Source organism: Herpailurus yagouaroundi, unplaced genomic scaffold (assembly GCF_014898765.1).
Source record: "Herpailurus yagouaroundi ecotype Mexico unplaced genomic scaffold, PumYag 140, whole genome shotgun sequence".
Lineage (NCBI taxonomy): Eukaryota > Metazoa > Chordata > Mammalia > Carnivora > Felidae > Herpailurus > Herpailurus yagouaroundi.
The window spans coordinates 26,697,889-26,724,749 of NW_024412395.1; the positions used below are offsets into that span (position 1 = coordinate 26,697,889).

General features: G+C 35.8%; 1 protein-coding gene across 4 annotated transcripts in view; it reads left to right on the plus strand.

The window, feature by feature from the left end:
* ARHGAP15 (Rho GTPase activating protein 15) overlaps window positions 1–26,861 on the plus strand; it is a 619,122-nt gene that overhangs the window by 388,605 nt on the left and 203,656 nt on the right. The gene's annotated exons all lie outside the window — the stretch shown is intronic.

Sequence of the window (26,861 nt, forward strand, 5' to 3'; positions counted from 1 at the left end):
GAGAGAGAGAGAGAGAGAGAGAGAGAGAGAGAGAGAGAGAGAGAACTCCAAGCAGGCTCCATGCTCAGCACAGAGCCAGACGTGGGGCTTGATCCCGTGACCATGAGATCATGACCTGAGCTGAAACCAAGAGTTAGATGCTTAACTGACTGAGCCACTCAGGCACCCCAATAGCTCTCCTTTTCTAAATGCTCTTACATGCTTGATTTTGAATAAAACAGTATCAGGGAGGCAGAGCTCACCATTGATTGACTGACTGATTGATTGATTGATTCACTCATTCATTCATTCAGTTATTTGTCTCACTTGCTTGCAATTGACAGAACCGAATTGCTCATGCTCCCATTGTGTCCACAGGGAAATTCTGTGCAGTGCTTGGCACAGATGCATTCTTTAATCAACCCTGGTAAAGTGATATTAGTCACATTTTAAATTTTGCATGCCTAGAAGAAAATCTATTGGTGAGCCAAATGTAAACCAATTTAGCGAATAACTTATTTAGTGTGCTTCCTTATCTTGATTTGGTTTCCTTTATTCCTCTAAACCACCAGGCCATTCTCCCCCTCACCAACTATTATAACCAGATTAAAGTTATTTCTGTGGTTTCTGACATTGTCTGCTCAGCCTAGAGAACATACACAAAACTTGGAGGGAACTTGTAAAGGAGCATGTTAGCCTTTAAAGCGCCTCCAAGTTGTTCATTCACACTTGTGTCGCCTTTACAGTTGTAGACCATGTACTAGGAAACCTTGGTTTGCTAACATAATTCATTCCAGAAACAGGCTTGTAATCCAAAGCACTCATATATCAAAGCAAATTTCAAGAACCATTGGCTCAGTTGTGATCATGTGACATTCGGAGTCACATACTACTTGTATTGCAAGACATCGCTCATTTATCCAGTGAAAATGTATTAGAAATGTTTGCTCGTCTTGAGGAACACTCGCAGAATAAGTTACTCACAATCCAAGGTTTTACTGTATGTGAGTATCATAAGTATCCAAAGACAAACTCAGTTTATATTTCTTCTTCCAAAGCAGTTTCTGTGAAAATATTGAATCATTGTTCAGCTAATGCTCAACACATATGATAAGGTGACCGAAAGCATGAGATCATCTGATACTTTGAGGTCTGGGGGAACAAGCATGCAGAGGGAAGCATTGGACATACAGGTTGTATGTAGATCTAAGCAGCGAGAAGTCTATTTTTGCACTGCTTTATAGAAATTTTGTGTTGTTTAGGATGACCCCAAAATGTACAGAGATTGCTTTCTTACAAGTAGGGTTATACCTGTATCTCTCGGAAGACAAGTGCTTAGGAGATGTGACTTAAACAATGTAGTCTAAACTGGTGTAATTGGTATAAAGACCATGACCTATCATTCTTTTTACATAAAGTATGTAACTAGCAGACTGCTAAGTGCATTACTGGGAAAGAACCCCACACAGTACCTGACACATTGTAGGCATTCAGTAAATGTTGTTTGAATGATGTAACAAATATCAAGTGTTTATTGTATTCCAGCAACAAGTAGCTATTTACTGCCTACCCCTGTGTCATCTTCCATGCTACCAGTTGAGCATATAGAGGAGATATACTTTAAGCAAAAAGACCTGAGTACCAAACTATGGTGAGTGTTATGAAAGAAAAGAACAGATACTAGAAGAGAAAAATAAGCATTACAATATTCTTTTAAGGTAAGGGGAGTTTGTCTGCTTAAAAATCGCATAATAGGGAGTGGGGATAAAGGGGAGATATTGGTGAAAGGGCACAAAATTGCAGTTATCTGGGATGAATGAATCTAGATATCTAATGGACAGGCATGATGACTACAGTTAACAACGGATTGGATACTGGAAATATGCTAAGACAGAAGATTGCAGGCATTCTCATCACACACACACAAATTAGTAGATATGGGAGGAGAGGATATGTTAACTTAGTTTGACTGTAGTAATCGTATCAAATCATCAGGTACACCTTAAATATATCCAATGTATTAAATGTATTATTAAATACTAATTAATATTAAATATGTTTAAATGATACAATAAACCCTGAATAATAAACACATATTTGTCTGGCTTTAGCCTTCCGTTAAGAGCAGAAGTTTAATTTCACCTTATTTCCCAGGTTATTTTCTTTATGTGTCATGGCAATGCAATATAAGGAGTCATTTCATGTGACCTACCCGAAAGACATGCCTCAATGCTAAGCTGGTACTTTTTGCACCTGACAATACCAAACTTTACCAAAGACTTCTTTGTATATAATAATGGATAATGAAAAGGCATATTTCTCTTGTAAATATATTTTTATACGTCCAATGTATTTTTGTTTGTAAGGGAATAGGACTGTTGGACTAATTATCCAAATTAATTCTGTTTGGATAGGCATTCATCCTTTGGAATATGGTTTAACAACACATTCTTCCTCCATAAGTCTCACTTCTAATCACTGTGCCCTCAAACTATTTAACAGCATTGAAATGACACTTACAGATCTGTTGCAAACAATGTGAATGCCCTTAACACAACTGAACTATACATTTAAAAATGGCTAAGATGGTAAACTTTATATTATATGTGGTATTTTAACCACTATTAAAAATAAACGATACCAGGTCTTTCAAATTGGACGATTCCAGCTATATGCTACTTTGCAGAATGTCTCAGCAGAAGCTAATCAACAAGTTTGTCCTCTTTGTGCTGGAACACAAAATACTATGACAAGAATGATACACAAAGTTACATTTTTGACTTGGTGCCTAAAAGCCACCCTGGGATCCATAACCTTGCTTTAAAGATTTAAGAAAGACCTTTAGTCTACTTCTGAGAAGGTCCTTAGCCTCAAAAACTTTATCTCTCAACTTGACTTCTTAGCAGCTGTTATATTTTTTTTGCTGTCGTTTGTTTGACAGGATCCAGTTATAGGTTCCGATGTCTGTTTAAAGAAACAAGGAGGCTGTTGGCTTTAAAATTCCCTCATTGCTTGTGTGATCAGCATTTTCCCAGGCTTTTCTACATAGTTTGCCAAGCAAAGGGACTGACCTTTTGTAGCAAACACTTTTTCATTTCAAAATGCTCACTTTGATTTTTGTCCCATTTTATGCTCATTCCAAACTGTTTACAACCCACTAAAAATGACTGTGAATTATATGTTTGTGTAATGGATTCCTTTTGTGGTCGGAGTGGAATGTTTACTTTGAACAATTAGTTATCTTTGGGTAGATTATAGCAACTTGGAAAAAGAATAGCTAAAATTATTATTATACCTTAACTATTTCTTTTTGGTAATTCCTGTGCTATTACATGAAGTTTGAGAGAAGGTCACATTAACAAGCCATTGGCGTTATAAATGAAATATTTTTTTCCAATGTGGGAATATTTGGACATATTTGTTAATATTATAAGAAGACATAGCTAGATACCTACTCAGGGATATCCTTTTCTGAGTCATAAAAATTCAGAACATGGAATATATATAGATACATGGATATTTACTATATATATGTTGCATTTGCATATTAGGTAAGCCATGCACCTATTGTATTTATTCTACAGATAACAGACATGATTGTAGTATCACGATTATGCTCAGACATACCAAGCATTATAATTGTTACTATAGTTTTTCTGATACTCGAGTCAGTGCACCAGTCTGCCTCTTGAGATCCTAGCAAGTGTTCGCTTGCAAAATAAAACTTAACATAGTCTTTTCCCAACGCCTGAGAATCCAGGCCCCTAAAGTACAGATCAAATTGCCTTCACTAGACAAGCTCTGCTCCCAGTTCTGCTAATTTTGTACTGTTCATTCTTTCCCACTTTGGGATAATCTATTATAGTTGGATCCAGGCACGCACGAAAGGCTGATACTTCCATGAGGAATGTGCAATTTGTACTGTTTAGTTTGTGACGAGATTCTTGAAAACTTTTATGATTCTATCTTGTTCCAGAGAGACTTCTGCTTGCTCGTTTTATAAGCAGTGAGTGAAAAAAAAGAATAACAAAAACAAAACAAACTGATAAAAATTACATGCTCAAAAAAAAAAAAAAATCAAGAGTTTAAGATAAGCACTTTTCTTTTTCCCCAGAGAATATTTGTGGACTGAAGAAAAATGTTTCTGAGGGCACTGACCTATGTGTTGGTCGGTTGTTTTTTTTTTTTTTTTTTTTTTTAAGTGCTTGCTTTTCATGCCTAAAGTTAGGCATCACATGCAATTACAAAAGAGCTGATCCCCCAAAAAAGCTCCATGAAAGTTTGCAGCAAATTTTCCTTAGGTTTCACTTCTAAGTTGAAATTAAGTCCAGTTTCGTGTTTTTGTGTTTTGTGTTTTGCTTTGTTTTGTTTTGTTTTAGTGCAACCCAAAGACAGCCACCTTCCTGACAGCTATAGTGTTGTGCTAGGTCCAAGTTGGAATTGGCTCTTTAGGGTAGTCATGCTGGGGCCTCTGTGTCTGTAAGAAAGCCACATTCAGGGCTAGAGGGGAAGACAAAATCAAAAGAGAGTAAACAGGAAACAGGCAGCAAGAGTACAAAAGAGAAACTGGAAAAGACAACCGAAAGAAATCAGAGATGACAAGGTGGAAAGAAAAAAGCTGCATTTTGCAATTAAGAAAACAAATGTGGATAAAAGGGCAATCTTGTGAGGTCTAGTAATGAAGAGAAGACAGTTATTGAAGCAATTACCAAGTCTACCATAGTTACCTGATACCTGCTTTTCTGTTCCAGAGAAATTTATTCCCACTCAAGAACATGCTTGTTAAGTTAAATCTTGCTGTGAATGGCAAGCTTACATGGAATGTTCACAAATTCTGTGTGTACACATGGTTAGGAATTAATTCACCGTACTGATTAGTGACATTTAGTGGAGTTTATCTACATCTAGCAATATATCTGTAGACTTGCTATAGACTTATAGCAAGACTATAGACTTATAATAAGTCTAAGCAATAGTCTTATTATCAAAAAGAGAGCCTAAACATAACAGAAGTTAATGGAGGAATAAGTGTGCAGTTCAATAACCAGAAAGGGTATCTAATGTATCCAGCAATGTGGCTCTGGTCAAATCAGTCAGTGGATATTCCCACACTTTTGCATCCAGAATGCATGAGAATAAATAATGTCTCTTCCCAGATAAAGCCTGAGTCTAATTTCCAACCTCCACTCCCACATCCACCCCCATGCTAAAGTTTGGGTTCTTACCATACTTTTCCCTTCGAGTCAGTTGGAAGGAAATAGAGCCAAACGTAATACCCTAGGAAATTAGTCTCTTATTGTGTGAATGGAGGATTTAAATAATGCAACACCTCCTCATGTCGAGATGTAATACTCTAAAATATCCTATAGCGGTGTCATTTATAGGATGAGAGTTCTGGATCTGGGAGTTTTTCTATTATAAGCCCCCATATTCAGAAGTTAATAGTTCAACCATAAAAATAATCTTGGCTGAAAGTTGGCAGGATGTTTTAGCCTGGAAGCAAATGTTTACAAAATTTGAAAAAAAAAATCACATGCATTTGGAAAGCTTTCAGGTTTTCAATAAAAAGGCGCAAAAAAAAAAAAAAATAAGGCAGACAGAGATTTTCAAATATTTGTTGCCCTGGGATTCAAACATGGATTTGTAGTTTTTAAATAGAATTTTTAAAAATTCTTGTTGCATAATGTGAAACAACTGATTAAAAAAATAAATTATCAAAACTCTCACGGCGTGCGCCACTTCATTTTGTGAGACGATCTGTTGTTTATTGGTTGAACAAGAATCTATACATTCTATTTTTTACAAACATTTCCGTACAGCTTAAAAAATTATGATAATTAAGAAATCTTAAATTAATTCCGGAAGCTATGAATGAGACCAAAATGCTATATTATACTCTTTTATGGGTTTCCTAATAAATAATGTTCCTTTTAAAATGTCTAGAAAAGAAGTTCCTTTTCCAAGGAATTTTCACACTTTCAAATGAAGTGTGTCCAACTTAAGCATTAATCATTGATCTACATATTTAGTGAAAAAGGCATGTGGATTTCAGAAGTAGTTGCATGGGTCTATGTAATTGAACTGGCATATTTTCCTCTTTGAGTATTTTGGAGTAATTTACCCATCCCCTGAAAAGATTCATGTCTTAGAGATTCTTCTAAATTCTGTGAAAAGTTATCTAAAAGTCTAATAGGCTGTGGAATTACAAGTGTTTTTCTTGGGTTTAAGTAATCTTTTCCTTACCAGTTTTATACCTTTTTGCAGAAATTTATACTTTTCAAGCCACCTCCTACTTTCAGTTCAGAAAAAAGTTGGGGGGGGGGGGCAAGACACTTTGAGAGGACAACTGTGCAAAACCAAAATAACTCTAAAATGATACTGCTGGAAGAGTTCTGGAGCTTATAGCAGACTGTAGACAAGATGTAAAATCACAGCGTTTTTAAGGAAATAAGAATGTCCTGAGATTTAGAGTGAAAGCGCAGCCTATAGAAGAAAAAATATTTAAAATATTACCTTCAGTGCATTGTCTGCTACTTGAGATAGAGAGTGTGGATTTATTTTTAACTCTTCACAGTGCCTGACACATAATTGGTTCTCAATAAATGATGAATGAATGGATTAATTATCTTCAACATTGCTTAAATCTTTATGGAAAGTTGCACAGCATTGCCTCACCTGCCTGTGGTTGAAACTTAGATGATCAATGAACAACAGTGGTTTATTGAAGGCAGCTGTATGATTTGCATGGCTTCCAAATCTGCTTCTTAAACATGTAAACCATTCTGATAGTAGTATATTATGTTGTTCTAAATGATATTCTTCTCCATATGTACCCAACTATGCTAAACATTTGAAGGTATGTTTCCTTAAAGATTTTATGCTCATCAGTTTTGGGATACTCCATTTAAGTGCACCATGCAGGAGCTAATGGAATACCCATTCTCTACTCATTTTCATCAGAGGAAGTCATATACCACTAGGGATTGTTTCAACACCAATAACCTGCTATTTTTAATCAAGTACTTGAATGGCAACTATGACTTATAAGTGACATGCTTAAGTATAGTTAGGAGTAGGCGTGGGTCTGATAACCCACACAGAGAGTGGAGCATCACATCACCACGTCTTTTCCTTTATTTTGTTTTCTTTTCCTTTACTTCAGACTTTGAATAACCTGCCGGTGCTGTTCTGTGTTAGTTTACTTCCCTGTGAACATCTCGTCTTCTTGATTCAGTATTTAACGTTTATTTATTTTTGGGACAGAGAGAGACAGAGCATGAACGGGGGAGGGGCAGAGAGAGAGGGAGACACAGAATCGGAAACAGGCTCCAGGCTCCGAGCCATCAGCCCAGAGCCCGACGCGGGACTCGAACTCACGGACCGCGAGATCGTGACCTGGCTGAAGTCGGACACTTAACCGACTGCGCCACCCAGGCGCCCCAAGTATTTATTATCTATGTAAATCTCAAGAAATTTTTATTCTGATGATATTTTTTTGAGTTGAAAGAGTCTGTTAAAGAATTTGAAATAAGATATATATGGTCAACTACAAACAATTATCAATTTGAGGCTAATGAAGACAGGATACAAATACTCTAAATTCTGACATTATTTTGCTATTGGATATTGATTTTATTTTCTACAAATTTACTTCACAGCAGAAAAGTTAAACTCTACTGACACTATTGAAAGCTCTCCAAAGACATTGAATATACCAGCACCATTAAAATAGGACTATTATCATTCTTGTTTTAAAAAATAATGCTCTTCTTGTTATGTTTTGCATTTTTTGACCAGTTGGGCTAACTTAACTCTTTAGTCTTCCTACAGGGCAGCAGAACACCTAGCAGACAGTATTGTAATCACTGTAGTAAGGTTCCTTTCCTTTTGCCTTAAAGGTAGGCAGTTGGCATGTATTTGAAATTACATGGCATAATGTTAGAGTCCGTGTACTTAGCCCAGAGCTTGACAGTTTAAGAAATGTGCATTTTCCTCTGGGTTTAATTCTTGACTCTGTTATTTCTATATCCATTCTTTCTGTGTGATCTGAATGATACCAAAGCCTTCAATGGTTTCTCCAATGACTTCAAAATCCTTATTTGAGAATGACTTCTCAAGCTACGTTTTACTCTCAGATCTGAGGTCAAAGAGCAACCCTTCTTGAATTTTCCTCTGGTATCGCAAGTTCAACTTTTCCAAACAGCATTTATCACTTTACCTAACAAGCCTATTCTTCCCTTATTCCTTAAGTCAGTCAATAGCATCATGGCCTATTTCCCTAAAAAGAAACATGTTGGACATTTTAGATTGTTCTCTCTACTTTCATAGAGCATCATTCACCAAGTCTAATAGTCCCTCATTTCTTACTATCTCTTGAATCTGATTCTTCCTTTTACCTGTCATGGCCTTGATTAGAACTCATAATTTCCTTTGAAATATCCTAATTAATATCACTGCCTTTGTTCTATCTTCTTCCCAGGCCACCCTTCTCAATGATGACATTATTCCTCTTAAACACAAACAGAATTGTATTATGCCTTCTTAGGACATCCCTTTAATGGTTTCTTTGCCTACTATAGATAAACAAAATTTCATACTAATTATTCCAAAAGCATATTCCCTCTGTCCACTGTCCAGCTTCATATCCTTACAAGCTGCTTCCTATGCTCCAGAAATATCAGGGGCTCAATTCATGATGTATGATTAAATGGATGAATAGATAGATACTATCCAAAATTCTTTTTCATCCATCAGTGCATCCTTAGTGAATCCCATATACTGAAGATGCACTGAACTGATAGAAGAGATTGGGATTAAATGTCTCTTGAAACATAATAGGAAGTCATATTATCTAGAAAGTAGAGAAAATACCTTAAAACTGAAAGTTCTTTGTTTGCACGATGGGTCTTATGTATCTATACCCATAGCAATGTCTATATCCATATCTATGTGATATACCATATTAGTAATAGTCTATAATAGGATAAGACAGAAATAGAGCCAATAACTGGTGTTCAGGAAAGGTTTCAGACAAAACAGACTTTTTCATCTTTCACAGGGAGAAACCAGTCTCTCAACAAATAGTGTTAAATTATTTCATGAACCTGAGGGATTCAACTAACTACAGCCAAACTTGATGTTTTTGAGATCTATCAGTATCATAAGAATAGGACTATTGACTTTCTGGTTCTTTTATATATAACCCTCTGGGCATTGTGCCTACTTCCCTATAAGTTTGTGTATAATTTTCCCCATTATCACCCCCTAGGTCTCTTTCACGATTACCACTTTCCAGGCATCTACCATTCACTGAATAGCCATGTTTCTGATGATCTTTTCCCAAATGTATTAGCTTGCATTATTTAAGGCTAAGTCTTTTTTATTATTTCCTGCTCATATTTCTAAACTCCTTAAGTCCATTTGTATGATTCTTTTGTCTTCACAGATGTCCACAGTTCCTCCCAATTTAGTATCACCAGCAAATTTAATTAATGCTCTGTTTACCTCTCTTTCTAATGAAACCAGTCCCTTGTTTCATTTCATCATACAAAGTAAAAATATATTGGCAATAAAACAGTCCGAAGAAATGTTCCCTCACGGTAGGAGGGGAAGTTAAGGATACAGCAAAGAGCCGTGTGGTGAGGAATGGGCAGGGCAGCGGGGTGGTGAGCTAGTTTGCTATTGCCCTAAAGCAAAACCTTTTCACAGCAACCACATTTGGCAGATTGCCTGGGTTGGTGCTGGTGTGTGTGTGTGTGTGTGTGTGTGTGTGTGTGTGTGTGTGTGTATTCTGGAAGGTAACTATATTACCCTAACCCAGGACCTTTTACTAAAGAAATATTGGCACATGAAAAGCATATTTAAAATTGTAACTACAAACACATACGCAAGCTAGTAACATTTAATCCATAGGGTAGCTACAAATCTAGCTATGGATACCTACATCTGGATATATACAGGCTCACAACCATTTTCACTGGACTTTGTCTAAGGTTCAATACTGTCTAAATTTTTTATCTCAGTTTTTAACTTGATAAATGGTTTAAATCCAAATTATCCACTGGGATTAAATCAAATTCCTTATAAATGCTAGATTTCTAGAGTAAAGCAAGAGAATTTTGGTTTAGTTGTAACCAATAGACAAATGTCAGAAAAATAAATCTTTTAACCTCTAGAATTTATGCGCTAAAAAGGTGAGCTTAATCAGAGAAATAGGCTTTACTTGTTAACTTTAAGGTGAGCAAGTTCACATTCAAAGAATTATACCATAGTCTTTGAAGATGTGGTCATACAGAAGTCGGTTGATTTATGTAAGGAAAAAAAGGTGACATTTGTTAAGCATGCACTATGTGTCACACATAATGCTAATACTTTCCAACATGAGTCAATACTATAGATTTAAAACCTATATTAATTACTACCTGATGTTCTATAGACTACTCCAAACTCCAGTAAAATCTCATAAATATTTGCCATGTTGCATATGAAGAGTCAATCCTTGAAATATGGATCAATTAGTATAAATCTATTGACTCTAAGGAAAGAAAATTCAGGTTTATGCTCTGATTAGGACAGACAGATGGCCAACCGACATCTCTATTGGTATATATAGGAGACAATGCCTGCTCTCAGTGTTGAAATGAAGCCTCATATATACTCTACATACACCGCAAGGTCATCAAGATGTCATCACCAAGGGATGATGTTAGCGAAATAGTGACTGGGAATGTTGAGTAGTCACAGCCTTGTATTGTTTTTCTAGTGAGAAAAATCTGATGCATAATGCATTCTTATGCGAGAATTTTCTCAGATGCCAGGACTTTACAGGCATAACTTCCATAAGCTTTAATGGGAGTTTCCTGCCAGCACCTGTTACAGTTATAGAGTTCTTACTTTTCACACATAATCCAAGACTGGCTTTGGAACACTGACTTGGAAAAACTAATATAGTGAAATCTTCTTACAATGTTTCCTCACATATAATGTTCATCTTTTAATTCTTGGTCTGATATATGTACGTCCATGTTTTCCTTTCAAATTCTTTTCCCACCAGAAAGGCTTTTTTTCACAAGCTTGTCATGGATAGAAGCAGATAATTTTTTTTTTTTCTGGGCAACCTTCTGGAAAAGATACGTAAGGGGGAAAACTATTAGGATAGAAATTAAACTAATGTTAGAAATCAACTTTTTAACTGAAATTAGTTCTAGAGACACTGTAGATTCCTGAGGAGCCAGCAGAAACAATTGGAGTGCCATGTGCAAAAAGCAATCGCCAGGGATCCAAAACAAGGGTCACAAGTCACAATAATATAGTCTGGCCATATTTTCCCATGTCTTTACAGAATAAAATATAGGAGCCTTTAATATTTAAAAAAAATATTGCATCTAGGAGTGCCTGGATGGCTTAGTCAGTAAAGTGTCTGGCTCTTGACTTCAGCTCAGGTCATGATCTCACAGTTTGTGAGTTCAAGCCCCACATCACGCTCTGTGCTGACAGCGTGGAGCCTGCTTGCTATTTTCTCTCTCTCTCTCTCTCTCTCTCTCTCTCTCTCTCTCTCCTTCTCTCTTTGCCTCTCCCCTGCTTGTCTGCTCTGATTCTCACTCTCTCTTAAAATAAATAAATAAACTTAAAATGATTTAAAATAATACTGCCGCTAACCCTGTGGCTATATCAGCTCGGTAATATTTTATATAAAAGAGAAAGAGTTAAAAAGAATTCTTAGGTTATATGTAGGGGATGAATCACTGGATTCTACTCCTGAAGTCATTATTGCACTACATGCTAATTAACTTGGATGTAAATGTAAAAAAAAAATGTAAATGCTTAAAATTTCCTATTTTAAAAATTAACTCCCACAAATTGCATTACCAAAACAAAGGAAAACAATTAGTGTATCTGTTTAACTAAAATTGTTGGAGATTGCACAGAAATACTATTTTATGAACAATAACCTCCCTTGTTTGAAGTCTCCTCTTATCTGCTATTTGTAACCCATACAGCATATAAGAATGAAAACAAAACTTTATACTCAAGGCCCTGAATCATTTATTGTCATCATCCTGTTCGACAGCATGGTGGGCAGGGGAAACGGTTTTTATTTGTTAAACATTGTCAAATGCTGAATTTGTGTTCCATATTTATACCAGTGTATTATAACTAATGTTGGTAGGTTGGGTTAAAGTTGGAAGGAGTCTGAAATCCTGAAACCATAAAAAGACAATTACAAACCTGTTCGTGAAAGTTCTCACAGGGACAAAACATGGGTCTGAACAAAGACAACTCCAGGACAGAGTAAGATGTATTTGGGGTCGTCATTTGCTCCCTTCCTTCTTTTTTCTTTGCTAAATGGTTACATTACTGCACAATGTCCCCTTGAACACTGGGTCTGACCTGCAACACCTTCCTGCTGGCAAACCTGGCTCAGGGATATCATTTATACCTTAGCTTGAAGTTTCAGACACCCTTAAAACACCTTTGAGTGTTAGCTTGAGTTACAGTTGTTTTAAAAGGTAACAACAATTTAACACTAAATGTCTTTGTCTCCTATTAGAGGTTTTCCAAGCACCAGTGAAGAAAGGGTTTTATTCTGTCTTGTTGTGCTTGATAAGGGAAAGAAGACAGTCATACTGACACCTCTAAAAGCATGCTCTGTTCCCAAGCTTACTTTCCTCCTCTTTTCTAAGGGTTTTGCTTGCAGCGTACTTGGCTCTAGTTTGGGGCAAAATAAGCTCATCGTTTTCTTTTGATATTCAGTCAATGAATTCATAGAAATGCATACATTTCTTGGTGTAATAGTCTTTATAAAGGCTTGTTTGAACACTTGAAAGTAGATTGGGAATCTAGGACCTCATGAGGCTGCCATTGTTCAGGGGTATTTGTCTCTTACTGATGAGCCTTAGTCTGAGTTCCTTGGGGAGACTTAAGGCCACTACAGGGATGAAAGGTTTCAGATGGAGCCAGTGGTCGATAACACAGCTCCATACACAGTGCAGGTGCAGAAGTATGACACAGCAGGAGAAGTCTCCAAGACTGTGTTCTATGCAGGTGCTTTGCAAACAGGAGAAAGGGGTGGTGTTAGAGAGCTCATGACTTCAAGGATGAACAATTTGTCTCTTCATAGAATTTCAATCTGTAGGGCAAAGCCCTATATGGCTTTATATAATCTTGTCTTGGAACTTCAGTTTAAAGTATTAGACTCATCTTAATGAAAAAAAAATCATTGTAGAAGTTGTCTCTAAGGAGGACAATTTATTACACTTTTCATGTGATGGAAAATTACTATGATGATAAGAATAAATTATGTTTAAGGATAAAATATGTTTAGACAAGCTGAAAAATACACCTTTCCTCACCCAAGTCTTTAAGCACAGTGAGAATACTTCCATTTCCTCAAATCCTTGCGTATCTGAAAATAGAAAATCCAGGAAGGGTAAGCATTTAGATAATGGCAACTACCCATTTGGATTAGCTTGAAACCAGTATAGGACACTCACTTCCTCCTTCTGTTTCTTTCCCATTATGTATTACACGTGCCCTCTCCTCCTGTCCCACACATTACACAAGCGAAGTCTTATTGGACTTCCTGTTCTTTCAGCTGAATTCTGCTTTCAGGACAAGATCTAATAGATTGATCTACACTAAAGTGCACATGCTTAGTGAGCTCTGATGTGAAATCCTTCCATGGGAGTTAAAGACAAAGGAATAAAATTCCAATTGCACAATTTTACACATAAGCAAAATTATGCACAAGGAATACTTTAAGACAGAGTTATTATCCCCAGACTTCTGAAAAGATGCCTTAAATATAGCCTCCGTAATTCATGTTAAGACTAAACTTGGGGACCGATGACATAAAGTCCAGGTCTTCAAATCGATAATCTTACACTTCTGACTTCTACAGCACCTCAAGAGTCAGCTATAATGAATGTCATGGATTTTCTAAAATTCTGAAAATTCAAAACTTGCCAGCCATTAGGGGAAATAGGGAAATTGAGACACTATTTAAATTTTATACAATGGAAGACATGAGATGTATTTGTAACTCGGTTTCTTAACCACTTAGAAAATTATCTATATGAGACGGACACTCAACTAATGAACATCAACATGTGTAACACATCTTAGTTTACTATGCCTTCTTCCTGTGACAGTGGACCAGAAAGAAATGGTAGACGCTAAATATGTATGTGCACTGACAAATATTTCAATAAGACTTTTTATGTAGACCTATGTGACAAAATTCTCCAGAAGCAGAAAGCCTGGTTTGTATTATACTAGTGCTAGGTGAGTTTAAATAAAAAAAAAAAACAATTTGTATTGGAATGTCTTTTTTTTAAGTCAACAAGTAATGTTTTGAGTAGCTGGAGTGTGTGCAATTCTTTACTACATGGTTAACAGCCTTCCAGTGGTAAAGAATGAAGCTGAGGATAGGTCTTTCCTCCAGCACTAAAAGAGAGCTTGCCTTACCTTTCTTCTTATGGTGTGATAATAGAAACTTAAAAAGCCAACCTCAATACTAAATTTGGGCCCTTAGCTATGCATTTCTTTCTGTACAAGTCCTACAGTCATGAATGACAATGATATAAATTGTCCAGGGATAGTTAGAGCTTACAATTATGTTTATGTCTTTTCAGCTGTATTCCAGAAACCTTCTATTTGTATTTCCAAACCTGGATGTGATTTGTCCAATAATAGAATAGTTTGTAAAATAATTACATTTTGAGATTTCTATTGTGTCTCATAAAAATTTGGAATCTGATATCATGGGTCTTAAAACATGTTTTAGATAAATTAGAGATACACAACAGAGCATTCAAAGATGCTCGGTAGTTTTGTCTTTCAATCTTTTTCAAATGAGCCTATAAGAACATATACCCATATCACATAAAAGAAATGTAATTGATGGCATGATATTATGGTAATTAAATAAATATCATTATTGTTCTTATTATAATAATATACATATTCCTATATATGTATATGTGTATACATATGCATACATATAAAATAGTAGGAAATAGATAAAATAATAAACAAAACCAGAATCATTTTTATAATCCTACTGCACACAGATTAATTACTATTAATACTGTATACATAAAACATATATTGCTTAACTGTTTCAGGATATAATGTGAAACTGAATATATATATCAGAATGATGTTTCCTTCTAAAGGTAGCTATAGAGCAAATACCAACTGAGTGTATTCAGATATGTGAAAATATTAGGGACTTGAGGTGTTATTGGTACTAACTCATCAGTCTGTGTGTAGGATTCACTGTGAGTGCCTCAGAACAATGTTAGTGCTATAGCTCCATAGTATCTGGACCATATATCCTCTGTTCTTTGTTGTAACCCCTTGCCTAACACACTTTTGCAATATAATAAGTGCTTAATCAATATGTGTTAGGTTTGGGGAAGCTGGAGTTCACCAAGTCAAGGCCTCTCCATCCAGAATGTATTGGGATGTTTCTGTCCTTCTATGTAATCCCAACTTAGCACAGGTCTATTTGCCAAATAGGGAGGATTATGCACCAGTCCCATCTTTGTATTTAGCAGAAGTATTAACGATACCCACATGATAGTCTCTCCTGTATTATCAAAGAGAAAATAATAATCTTCTTTATATTTCCTGAGAAAAGGAACTTGAATCTTATCAGTCTCATCCACTGTCATGGCCAGGAGCATCTTCTTTAATTAGGAAAGAGTCGGGTGATCCCGACCTTGTCACCAGAACTTCTCAAAAGTTTGCCTGTGATCTAAGTAAGACTTGACTGATGGTAGATATACCCAAACAGGTTTATAGTATATTTTGCCTTTGTGTCTGGAATTCTGTTTCCCTAACCCACTTTAGAAGCAGCAGCCAGAGGGGCTCTCCCTCACCTGAATGCTTAGCAGAAGCTAGCCATCAAAACCTTCCAGGAAGTGGCTGGCTAAAGGGTCCGAATTAGAGGCACCCTCCACAAAGAAGATCAAAAGTAACACTCCACCAACACGGAGACACTGAGAAATGGTTGAATGTGTTCTAAATTAAACTGCCCTGGTGGTGAGCACAGATCTGCCAAAATCTTTCAATTAATCACTTTTACCTTCAGGGCAGAGTTAGGCTGAGAGTATTTCAATAGGTTTTTATTGAAACAGGGTTATTTCAGATATTAAACTATGTTGCACAAAGTAAAAATAATGTTATTTTTAAGTTGCTACCCTAGTTAAATAAAAGTTGGCAAGCATTCTTGGGGTCTGTATTGTGTCTGTGTATTTGTGTATGTGTGTGGCTTTTTTCTGTGCCATAAGCCTCATTGATTTAAAAAAGTGAACAGCAGTGAATTAGGTGGTGAACATATTCATACAATCATTTTCATTAATAATATGTTATAAATAATAGAAGAAAGGTTTTAAGAGTATAATTCTGTGCAACACAATTGAGATATTTTTTTTCCTACATCTTCAGCAGTAAGTTAATTAGAATCACCTGCATTTCCTTGGGTGGACACCAAATGGATTGCAAACAAAAACAGATTAAAATAGCTGCTGGAGCTCATGGCATACAGATGACAAGATTCACAAAAAGGACAACGAGGCACTGAAAATGTTCGCTTTTCAAACAATTTTAGAGGAAATTTAGCTCTTGCAACTTCTCGGTAAAAGCTGCTTGTAAGTGTTTTGCTGAAAGACTAGAACAGCTTTGTTTCTGATCCCTTGATGAGTGAGAGAAATGTTTAAGAAAGATCACTTTACAGAGAGATTCAGGCTGAAATGCGATGACTGTGATTCAAGCCAAGCCAAAAATTACAGTTCAGAATGAAAGGGGAGGGACGCGGTTTGGGAATCCATTTTCCCACATTCCTGAATCTCAATCATCCCAGCCAATGTTTAAAAAAAAAAGTCCAATGGAAAACAATGAGGTCACTTTGTTTAGATGTTTTAAAAAATAGGGGTGGGGGATTGAAAAGAATGACAGCAAATATATGAATTTTAAATCAATATCTATTTCAAGTATAATGGGATTAAAGGCCAGACTTTATGTAACTACCATGACTTCATCACAAAAGGAGTCACTTTTCAGTGTTTTCTTCTTGTTTGTGTTGGTGAGCCTTTTATTGCATGCCTTTCAGTTATGAAAGAGTTTGTTGCTAAAGTGTACATGTGCATAGTCTACAGATTATTCTTTTCTAAGCGCCAAACTTTCCTTAGGAGTGGCAACTTCAGGAAGCTGGGTTTCTTTCATTAAGCCTGCTACTCCTCTCCTGCTATGGTGGTCCCCCACTGCTATTTGGAACTCAGGTTATGCCATGTGAATTTGCTTGCAAACTACCAGATGATAATGGTTGACCAAATTAGACTGTTCATTCTTATGACTCCTATTTATTTTAATTTTTTTTAATGTTGATTTATTTTTGAGAGAGACAGAGACAGAGTGTGAGCGAGGCAGAGGTAGAGAGAGAGGGAGACACAGAATCTGAAGCAGGTTCCAGGCTCCGAGCTGTCAGCACAGAGCCCAATGTGGGGCTCAAACCCACCAACTGCAAAATCATGACCTGAGCCAAAATCAGATGCTCAACCCAGCCACCCAGGCGCCCCATTCCTATTTATTTTAAAGAAACACTCCAAGCAAGTCACAATACCACTATATATACATATACATATATACATATACATACATATATAGATATAGATATATATATATATGTATATATTTACATCGGCATGATCCCAGCATAACATAACAAACAGAAAAGAAACTCAGAGAATGAGATGAGATAAACCAAATACAACCTTCAACCTCAGTATCTTCTAGACACATGTAATTTTCCTTCAAGACAAGAGATCTCACTTAATGATAATCAGAATCATTGGCCAATATTTGTCTTCAAGACTAAGAAAAAAGAGAGAGAAAGAAAAAAAAGAAAAAAGAAAAAAAGAAAAAAAATAGAAACATGTAAGACAATTTATCAAAGACTGTTTCTAGGTACCTTGCTTCCCACTTTGCAGAAATCATTTCAGTTCATTATCCTTTGTTTTGTCAAATCAAGATTTTAGGTTTCGTAGTGAAGTTTCACAGGCAAATTCAAGGTCTCTCTGAGATCCTTCTTACCTAAGATGCTTTCAGAGTGATTCTAAGATTTATATAATTCTATAACTCATATTTGTGTCTACCATCCTTCAAGTTTCATATTATTAAGCTCAAGTTCTTGGCTGAGTTTAGGCAGATATGTAAGAGTCAATATGTAAGAAGTGTAAGAAATGAGGAACCACACAGGGGATGCCATCCTTAGACTATCATTTCATTTTACTCAGGTATTAAGCAGGGTATACAAATCACTTCTACCTGTATCACACTGGCCATGTTGTAACTTTTTTCCCTTTGGTTTTTATCCTTATTGGCCTATCAATTAGTAATCTGTACATTTAAAAAACATGATTTTAGGGGCGCCTGGGTGGTTCAGTCAGTTGAGCATCTCACTTCGGCTCAGGTCATGATCTCACAGCTCTGTGAGTTCAAGCCCCACATCAGGCTCTGTGCTGATGGCTCGGAGCCTGGAGCCTGCTTTGGATTTTGTGTCTCCCTCTCTCTCTGCCTCTAACCCACTCGCATTCTGTCTCTGTCTCTCTCAAAAATAAATAGACATTAAAAAAATATTTTATTAAAAAATAAAATAAATAATAAAATAAAATAAAAAGCATGATTTTTAAAGGCAATTGGCCCAGTAGTAAGTCTAAATGGAATACGAGTTGAGTGAAATGTGTAGAGATTATATACAAAAATAAGCCTAATGCATTAAAAAAAAAAATGATAGGAATTGGGAACCAGGATCTAGCCCTCAGTACTGATGTGAGTTTTCACAGGACTTTTTATATACTACTATCTACTTTTTTGGACTATAATGGCATAGGTAAGCACCTCTAATTATGAGACATTTAGTAAAATATTATGATCAGAACTAAGTATAAATGTAACGGGAACATTCTTATAGCGAAAAAAGACAGTGCACATTGAGGAGGGACAGCTTTTGTGTTTCTGGTAACTCAGTGTGCTTCTCCTGTGTCCAATGTCCAACTTAAAAAGAACCGGAGAGATGGGAGGCTCATTCAATAAGCACCTTTGTTGGTGACCTCTTTTTACTCTAACATTTCTTTAAAAATTCTTGCAACAAATACTTTTTTCATAGACTAAAAGCAGAAAAATTCTCTTTTCCATATGAATCTAATATGAAATATCTTATAGATGAAAAACTCATTTCATTCAGACATACATAAGTCATTGAAAAAAGACTATGACCCAAATCAAGCAAACAAACATAGTGAAGGAAAATTGAAGATGATGTATAGAATTGCCAAATCACTATGTGGTACCCAGAAACTAATATAACATTTTATGTCAACTCTACTTCAATAATCAAAACTAAAACTAATTGAAGGTGTATATTTTGTTATGATATTAAAAAGAAAAACTTACTGTGACAATTATCTTATAAGATTTTATAGCATAGATACAAGGAAGGTAGGATAAAATATCCAAATTAGATGAAAATGGAGAAGAAAGGGCTCATGAAACAAATGGAAGAAAAAAATGAAACAATCTCACTAATAAAAGGAACATTTGAGAAATCATAACTGATACCAGAACTTTTGGAAATACCAAAAACGGACAAGACTGAGAAAAATAAAAGGAAATGAGGGGTATACTTATCCTTAAAACCGTATTAACATATTTTCCCAATGTTAGAATTGGAGGCACAGGAGTATTTTAAATATGCATAATGTAATCCCGTGCCATTTATATACCATTTGCCCATAGACAAAATTATTATACAGCAGTATCTTCACAGTCTAATGAAACTTTTGTTTTTAGCATTAAAATGTCTATCTTTATGAAAAAACAATAGAGGGCCCCGTTCAAGGTGACATACTGAAAAAACATGTCTGATTCTCCCTCCTCAAAAACCCCCAATGAAATAATAGAAAAGATATTTTGGAAAAGAAAAAAAAATATAATAATGGTGCTGAAAACAGAAAAGGTGCCATAAGCCAGCCAGAAATAGAAATTCCAGGAAGACAGAAAGCAGATGGGATCAAATAAGTGGAGAAATTGGAGCAGAAGAAACACCATTCCCAGACATAATAATTAGGCACAGTTCTTTCCAGGGATGTCCTAGAGAATATCCAAACTTGGAGTTAACAAACAAAAAGAGCATAATAAATAAAGTAACTTGCTAAATATCAGATCTAATATCTGGGAGACCTGGGCCCCTCCCTTGGACCAAGGAATCACCTGCAGCAGCTGCTTCAGCCTGAGAACAAATTCTAGAAGGACAGAGGAGAAGATGCTGGCATCTGAGAAAGAAGGCAGTGGATAATAAGGTAACTCAGATCTTCTCTATATAAGAGAGTTAGAGAGCTTTGGCCAGGAGCAAAACAGTTAAAGTATTCCGTATCCAAAATCAAGTCCTCCCTCTTTTGGTAATTGAAGAGCTGCTAGTCTATTATCTGCTCACTATGGCCACCATATATTCCGATTAATTTGCTCTTTCAGTCATGAGGATAATCTGATATTTGAACATCCATCTTAAAGTAGCTCTAGATAGAAAAGAGACAGTAGAGGGAAGGACATATCAAGAAAAAATAAAAGAAGCTTTTCTGATTGAAAGGGCCTAGATGTAGGCACACCTGAGTATTTTACTTCCACAAGTTTAAAGCAAAAGTCTTTAAAAACAAATCCTTAAAGAAAAAGCAACTGATCTATAAGGCATTAATGATCAATTTAATAAAAGACTTAACAGCAGAGATGCTACAAGATAATGAAATATTATTTTTTAAAGTTAGAAAAATAAAAGATTATGACGCCCAAATATTTAAATCAACAATTAATTATGAAACAGTCATTGAAATGGAAGAAATATGAAAATTTACTAATCACATACATTTATGAAAAGAGAACTCTTAAAAATAAACCCAAAAGAGAATAACAGTGGAACACAAGAGAGGACCAGTAGTTGACTATGATCTTGAGCTGCACTGTCCAATATGGTACTTACAAAGTTACATTATTTAAAATTAAGTACAAGCTAAGATAAAAGCAGAGAAGCAGGCAAACATAAGAGGCTTAAATGCAGAGAACAAACTGAGAGTTGCTAGAGGGGAGAGGGTGGGGCAGTGGGTTAAATGGGTGACATGCATTAAAAGGGGGACACTTGTTGGGATGAGCACTGGGTGATATAAGTAAGTGATGAATTACTGTGTTCTACTCCTAAAACCTACACTGTATGTTAACTAATTTGAATTTAAATTAAAAACAAATAAATAAACAACAATAAATAAATAAATAAATAAATAAATAAATTTTAAAAAATTAAATTAAATTAAGTAGAATAGATATTTGGTTGCATTGACCACATTTCAAGCTCTCAGTAGTCAGCCAAATGTGGGCAGTGGCAACTGGCTTGAACAGGTAATATATAGAATATTTCCATCATCACTGAAACTCCTTTTGGGCAGTGCTTAATTTGAGGAAATGAAGGAACCTACAAAAGAAGAGAACACATCAGACTTTGACTTTTGGAAGAGCTCCTTTATGAAGCAAAATTTAATGTTGAACCCAATCACCCTCCTTTTTTTAATAGTAGCGGTTAATATTAAACATAAATAAGTCACAAAGTATTTATAAAGAATAAACTAAACTTAGAGAAAGTCAGCAGTAACACAAAGGATAAAACCAGAACTATGAGGGAGGTAAGGGAAAGAAAGAGGAAACACACGAAGTTTCTTATTTTTCTGTAGCTCAAAGGTAATTTGATTTAAGAATCAACTATTTCCCAAGGTAATCATTCTTGAAGGATGGGCATCTCACAAGAAGTTATTAATAGTTAAATAAAGCCAGCACAAAGCGGTGGCATCAATACCAGCCACTGAGACAGAGCAAAAATCAAACTTAGAGTTTGAGATTATAACCTATAACCTCAGTCTTTGGAATTAAAGTATGAGAACAGATAAGCTGGCGATAGAAGGTTGGAGACACTCAATTTAGAGGAGGAGGAATAGGTCTGAATGGCACATACACTTCCCCTCATATTCAGCTCTGAACTCAAGCAGGACCTTCAGAAGGACCAAGAAAGAAATGGGCAGCTCTCTTCGGGGGGCAGTCTGGGTGTTCCTGTGCTCATTGCTTTTTGCCAGAGGGAAAAGCCAGAAGACCAAAGAATTGTGAGAATGATTCTTCTTGTGGTAGCTCTGGACTCCTAGGAATTAGGAAGTGCCATAAATCTCGGGAGAGGGGCTGTTTGTGCAAAATTCCCAGCCCACATTTCAGACTCCAGGGGTTCAGATGCATTTTGTTATGTTCCAGAAAAACAAGCAAGCTTTTGGGCCACACCTCTCAACCAGGCTCAAATTCTACATCTTCGTGGTTTGTCCATCATTCAAGCTAACAGGAATGCTACCTAATCCACAGTTTGCAACTATTTTTAACAGGCTCATCTGCATTGTTAAAAACTGCCTGTATTTTGGCAGATAAACCAGTCAACTCTGGAAACAGTGCTGGTCTCTTAGATTTCTTTTTGGAAAGTGTCTAAGATTTATAGTGGGAATTACTCATGACAGCTGCATTCTTTCCACTGGGTTTAGACCACCATTTGGTCTAATAACTCCTAATTGTGTGTCTATCCTAGTCTAAGCTTCCTAAGAGAAGGTGGGAGGTGGAGGAGAGAGACTTCTTAAAATTTCCTACAGCAATACCCAGTCATCTCTGTCAACGGTAAACACTGTTTTGAAACCTAAGAAGGTCACTTGAAGATGAACAAATAAATGATATTTCAGCGAACATGGATTTCTTCAGAGAGTTTTTCATAACTGCCATTAATGCCAGTCTGATAAAAAAATAAATAAAATAAAATGACTCAGCTTCACCATGTTTCCACAGTATTTTTATCATAACAAGCAAAGTTCTTGTCAGCATTCAGTCATAGCATTTTCTTGAAAGAAGTACCTTTGAAAGTGATTTTTCTCCAAACTTCACCAAAGCGCAGCATGGGTACCTTGAAGACATTGCTCATTTCAAAATCATACGAGGTCTAATTATATTTCCAAAATAAGTAGTTTCCAATCCAGCAAGGATAATGTGGTCATGAAAAGGATGTCCAAATCCACCAATTTACATTGGTTTGGTTTGGCATAACTTTCAAAGTTCTTGGAGCAAAAAGAGGATGGCACGTGAATCACTGCAATTTGGGTAATATTCCCAGGACTTTAGGTTTGCCACTCTGTGAGGCATTCAGAGGGAAACTAATCAACTTCAAGACTGTACCTATGTAATTTATAACTGCTAAAATTCACTGATATGTTCCAGATTATTTTGCAAAATGTAATACCCTCCTTTTTAATATGTACTTTGTCATTTTCACTCTATTTATGTAATTTAAAAAGTATGATAGCAGGGGAGCATGAGCCATTTGAAGCAGGAGCCACTAATGTCAGAGACTGTTATCCTTCACAAGATATATGGTGTTGATATCTCTGACTCTAAAGGGCTTGGAAGTTGTGTCAAGTTAGATTCAAATTGCATCTAATATGTTTTGCTTTACTCCCTCTTACTTTCTGGTTTCTGTCTTAAGCCACAAAGCAGTTTCTCTGCTATGACTTAGTTCTCCAACCACAGTGGTGGCACTGGTCTGAGTTATACTCCCTGTCTCCATCCTCAGCCCTCCCTCCTTTTATCCCAAAAGAAAATTGGGTTATTAATTTAGGATGAGGCTGCTTTGTTTAAACAGTATAGTGTTTTCCAATTGCCCAAGCGTAATGTATCCAACCCAAACTGCTCTTTCAAATGTTTTTGATTACTGAACTCAAAAAAAAAAAAAGTATAAGAAAAAAACTTCTACTAAAATATGAACACCAAGGGAAGGTACTTCTTATGTTGTAACTTTAAATTTCTAGAAAAGGAAAAGAAAGTTTTGGATATTGGGGAACTTCAGTAATTGAAATTCAGTTATAACCCTAGACAACACGTGCATTTACAATAGCATATAAAATAATTAGAAAAGAAGTTGAAATGTGCTTCATTTTATACCTTGAATAAAGACATATGCATATTAAAGTAAGACTTATGTAAGGTTCTTATTTGAATTAAAAGTTTGTGCATTCAAGTAATACCGACCTCTGATTAAGGTCCAAAACAAAAATTAATTTAAAAAAGAAATATATAGTAAATTTTCTCATTTTTATTGTAATAGATGTTAAGTGACATTTCACCATGAATCATCATTTTAAGTAGAGCTAATAGGACTGATTCTTTAAAAAGCATGTGAAGTTTTCTCTCTTGGGGAATGTACATCTGCATGTTGCCTCAATGTTTCTATTTTCCAAAATATTCTTTTTCTCAGATTCTTTTAGAGAAACTGATCACTCATAGGCAAATACTAGACCGCCTTCATTTGGTGAAATTTTGTCTGCTTGTGGTGGCCAGCAAGACAGCATTATTCACCATTCATGGTTTTGAATGACCTTTATCTAGTTCCCAAATCCAAAACTACTACCAAAGGCCCTTAACTTGCCCCCAGCGACATTTTCCTACAGACAATATGGAACCACTGAAGGTGATTTTAAAGAAGAATTCCAAAATATTTTCCCCAATGGATACATGTTCAGAAAAAATTAAATATACCCCGAGAGGGAATACTTTAAAGGACACATTGCTTGAATGTGTAAGTTGTAATATTTTTTAAATCTATCATATTCTTTAAGATTTTATAGGTTAAATTTAAATACTAAACACTATCTAATGACAAAGCAAGAAAAGTAATGGTTAATAAATTATGAAGTTCTGAGTACATACGTATAAACCGAAGACCAATATGGTCAAATACTAACACTAGGAATTAAATATTAGAAAATTTTTAATTAACATTATTGTCACATTTCAATTGTCAAATGCACATTGTACTTAAAAGCAAACAAACTAGAGTAACTTTTGATTAATGGAGCTATTTTGTGCACCAGAAAGAAATAATATATGTGATTTTGATCAATGGAGGGGTCTTAAACATTCATACATACTAATAGATGTCCAACGTCATCGTAATTCCTCATAAATTCATAATTTTCAGGAAGGGACACAGATTCAAGAATTTATTATTAGATTATTCTAGAATTACAACACTTAAACCAATTAATACATTTGCTAACAGCTATTTCATTTTATTGATATTACTCCAAATTGCTCTATAGTTGATTACATGCAAGGGCAAACATCGTGAAAATGAATAGGTGGGCAGAGAGGATTTGTAGGGGAGTGAAAATACTCTGTACGATACTATAATGATGGATATATGTCATTATCCGTATTCCAACCCACAGAATATACAAGACCAGAATGAATCATAGTGCAATGATAAACATTGATTATGATGTATCAGTGAAGGCTTCTCAGTGGTAACAAATGTACCATTCTAGTGGAGGTTGCTGATAATTGGGGAAGCTATGGGTCTATGAAGAACTGGAACCATATGGGAAATCTCTGTACCTTACCTTCAATTTTGCTATAAACTTGAAACTGCTCTAGAAAAATAAAGCCTTCAGAGGTACTGGGGTGGCTCAGTTGGTTAAGTGTATGACTCTTGGTTTTGGCTCAGGTCATGATCTCACAGTTCGTGAGTTTAAACCCTACATCGGGCTCTGCACTGATAGTGAGGAACCCCCTTGGAATTCTCTCTCTGCCCCTCCTGCGCGCTGCCTTTCTCTCAAAATAAATAAATAAAATAAAACTTAAAAAAATAAAATCTTAAAAGTAGTGAATAATGGTTTTGAATTATACCATCAGTACCAGCATTGCAGGGCTCATGGGTGGTTCAGTGGGTTAGGCGTCCAACTTCAGCTCAGGTCATGATCTCCCGGTTTGTAAGTTCAAGCCCCACGTCAGGCTCTGTGCTGACAGCTCGGAGCCTGGAGCCTGCTACAGATTCTGGGTCTCCCTCTCTCTCTGACCCTCTCCCACTCTTGCTCTGTCTCTCTCTCTTACTCTCAAAAATAAATTTTAAAATGTTAAAATTTTTTTTAAAAATACCAGTGTTGCAAGTTATGTTATTCTATCTTAAACTACTGATGAAATATTATGCATAATGGCAGAAATGCTCCTACTATAAAAGAGATTATTTCATGTCAGTAAAGAGCTTTACAAAGCCCTTATTTATGTTATGACAATAATTTCTACCAATTTATTTAATACTTATGATTGTGAATTACAGTATTTAATCATGGTGCTATGCCATTTCCCTAGAGAAATAGGGAGATGGGTGGTAACCTCATCCCTGGCCTCTCTGAGAGCCTGGACACATCACTAAATATACATTCTTGACATTAAAATTATGTTATCAATATTCCTTAAGGAGTGTAATAGTGTTTTGGTAAGTGTTTCTCTTTCTATTTTCCTTTTCCTCATTTTTCGATAACTTGGTCATGGAAATAACTAGATGCCATAAATAGATGTGTGGAAAACAAGTGGTTGATTATCCAAATCCACGGCCAGGATAAGTTATTTTGAATTATAGACGACCAGTTTTAAAACAATCTGAAACTAATTTCACCATTTTGTCGAAAATTTTTTCTTTATTTTCCCTACATAACAGAACACTCCCTTTACCTATAATACACTAGAGATTATCAGGCTAATGATACATCTGGAATCGGATCTTCATTCTGTAGTTTCAAATAATCAGACCAATGCTCCTTACCTTATAGCGATTATAAGAAAAAGAGAATGGAATGGGATAGGATAGGATAGGATAGGATAGGATAGGATAGGATAGGATAGGATTAATGGAATGGAATGGAATGGAATGGAATGGAATAGAATAGAATAGAATAGAATAGAATAGAATAGAATAGAATAGA